Here is a 3,085-nt window from a genome sequence, read left to right on the forward strand (position 1 = left end):
TAAGAAGCAAAAAACAGGTTAACTTAACTTGCATTAACTGTTTGATTCCTTGCGTGCTTATAGGAAGAATTCGAATATGCATGATCATTTTTAAAATCTTTTAGGCATCATCAGTTTTGGTAAACTTATGGGAACGTTTTAATAATCTGCAATCATTTTGTGAAATATAATCGTCTCTTATTACAACCTGCTTATAGTTTTTTTTTTATTTCGAGCACACATTCGAACACTGGCTATGGCCAGAACAAAGTGCTCTGGAGTCCAGGTAGGAAAACTCACTTGCATTTCTCCTTTCAACTCAGGAAGAAACTTTTCAATAGATTTCTGTTCATCTCTGCATTCTGTTCCCATACTACATTGGGAAACAGGAATAGAAGGATGGATGCCGTTTAGTCACCAGCAAAGTGAGAGAAGATATTGCCGTTAGGAGACATTCCTCTGTTTATCCTACAGAAATGGTGAACATGAAATATGGAGGACATTAATATGAAATGAATTGCCTTTCTTAACGGTCCTATCCGCAGTAATTTACTGTACGTAGGTAAGTGTTGATTCACACAAGCTAGTTTCAATTAACCATTCACAGTTCATAAGGTGTGCTTTATTTTAGCAGTTGAGAAAATGTCGTGGGAAGCAAAATTAGATTGAGATGATAGTAAAATGGAATAGAAATCTATTATTTTATATTATAGATTTCTATATAACTATAAAATTATAGCATTTTGACAATCGTCACGACAGACCAGACTCCAGACTGCACTAGAAGTAGCCAGTAGTAAATTAAAATGTTTATCTTTGGGACTTCATTGCAATATCATTCTCAAATGACTGAGCAAATGTTTTTTTCCAACACGGGGCAAAACATGATAAGTAACTGTAGGGAATAACAGCTACTTCTGTCATGGTTTCGCTTCCTAGATTAGAGTGATCGATATCAAATTTCATCTGTTATTCTAGAGAGATTCATTCTCGAAAGGCTAGCCAGATCATTCTGCTATATTATCATAATTTGTTTCAAGGGCAAAAAGCAATAATTAATATCAATAATTATCTTTACTAATATGATTCTTCTTTCATATAGGACATAAACTATTTTGATTATAAAAAATAAATGGTATTTCAGTATTGTCTCTCGCTTCGTTCACGAAAGTACATGAAACATATATAAAAGATAGTGAGCAGAGACACCTTAAGGAATAAGCGTCTTCTACTGTGATTGGTGGACACGTGGCGCCTCTCGGCCAATAGGCGAGCAGCCCTGAATGTCGGCTTAGGTACCGTCAGTAAGGCAGCAAAAAACATGCATATCTCCTGCCCTGCATTAGGGCGTTCGATTGAGTGTCCTTGCGAGAAAAATAGTTTCTTTAACGGCTTTACAGAATTGCAACTCAGTTCACAGAGAGTATTATATAAATTGTAAGTCAACATTATTAAAATTTTACTCTATATCGTCTTTAAGAAAACTGAAGATTTTCCACTTGAACCTCCCCTTGGATACTGCCGTGCGTGTGTCCGAACTCTGGCCACGACTTCCGACTTGGGATTGGCAATTCAGGTAGCAAAACTCGAGTGCATTTCTCCTTTGAAGCCGGGGAGGAAGTTTTCAATTAATTTCTCTCCTCTCCTGCATCTTTTTCCCACAGCCAGCAGGAAGGGTACTGAGTCGAGGGTGTCAAGGGAGAGATGGATCGTCGGGATTATGTTTTGGGATTTCATCTCGACAGGGTTCCCCATCCTTGCGTCCTGGGAAATTTGGGTCGTTTGGAAGGATTGAGATATATATATATATATGTGTGTGTGTATACATATATATATATACTGTATATATATACATATATATATAATATATATATATATATATATATATATATATATATATATATATATATATATATATATATATATATATATATATATATATATATATATATATATATACTAAAGGAAATATGATTTTCTGCCAGGTTCAAGTTATTGCTCTAATATTCTTAACTCTCGGCAAAACCGATATCAGTTCGTTTATAAAACTCTAATTGTGTCATATGAAAATTATCAAAAACAGGCATCAAGAGAACATTACATAATTTATAAAGGACACACATATCCAGTAATTCTTTTGTCTACCAAAGTAAGAGATTACTTTTAATTTCATAATGATCAAACAGATTACAACCATTTTATGATAGTGTTCATTATTAATTTTTGTAAATAAAGAAAACTATTGTGCCGGCTTTGTCTGTCCCGTCCGCACTTTTCTGTCCCGCCCTCAGATCTTAAAACTACTGAGGCTAGAGGGGCTGCAAATTGGTATGTTTATCATCCACCCTCCAATCACCAAACATACAAGTTTCAGCCCTCTGGTCTCGTAGTTTTGTGTTATTAGGTTAAGTTTAGCCTTGATCGTGCGTCTGGCAACGCAACAAAACAGGCCACCACGGCCGGCTGAGAGTTTCATCTGAGGTTAAAGTGTCACGGGCCACGGCTCATACAGCATTATACCGAGACTACCTAAAGATAGATCTGTTTTCGATGGCCTTGATTATACGCTGTAGCGGCTGTACAGAAAACTCGATTGCGCCGGAGAAGCTTGAGGGCCTTATTTACTTGTTCTATACTATTTATAAACTGGCCGATGACAAATGGCAAAATGTCGAAAAGGAAGTGGCTGATGAATTCTAAAACTTCTTAAATAATAAATGAATAAATACTTTGTGACTGGCGGACAAGACTCCCTCCTCAGCCAATAGGAAACTCCCTCTTGGGAACATAAGAGGACCAAAGAGGTAAAAAAAAAAAAAAGGAAAAAAAAGACTTGCATATGAACGTTCGAATCCGCGTCCGAAGGCGGAAGAAGCGGTGGCGACATATCTATCAACATTATGAGAAGCGATGTTCACTTCTGAAATCATATTCGGGGAAACAGTCTTTTGCCCCGGAAGAGGTTTCTACGACTTCATTAGTTTGAAGTGGTGCTGGAAATCCTTCCCCCACCCACCCTGGAAGTTACTATACCTCCCATTCAATTGTCGTTACCACCAACTCATTCGGGAACTGGCCACGGCTTCGGCTAATGGAACTGGACTCG

General features: G+C 37.2%; 1 long non-coding RNA gene across 1 annotated transcript in view; it reads left to right on the forward strand.

Moving 5' to 3' along the window:
* LOC136851426 (uncharacterized) overlaps window position 1 on the forward strand; it is a 19,302-nt gene extending 19,301 nt beyond the window's left edge. The window contains exon 3 of the long non-coding RNA XR_010856877.1: window position 1. This exon is cut by the window's left edge and continues 108 nt beyond it. This is a non-coding gene — a long non-coding RNA (uncharacterized lncRNA).
* Window positions 2-3,085: the final 3,084 nt, after the last annotated feature.

This window comes from Macrobrachium rosenbergii, chromosome 23, assembly GCF_040412425.1.
Source record: "Macrobrachium rosenbergii isolate ZJJX-2024 chromosome 23, ASM4041242v1, whole genome shotgun sequence".
NCBI lineage: Eukaryota > Metazoa > Arthropoda > Malacostraca > Decapoda > Palaemonidae > Macrobrachium > Macrobrachium rosenbergii.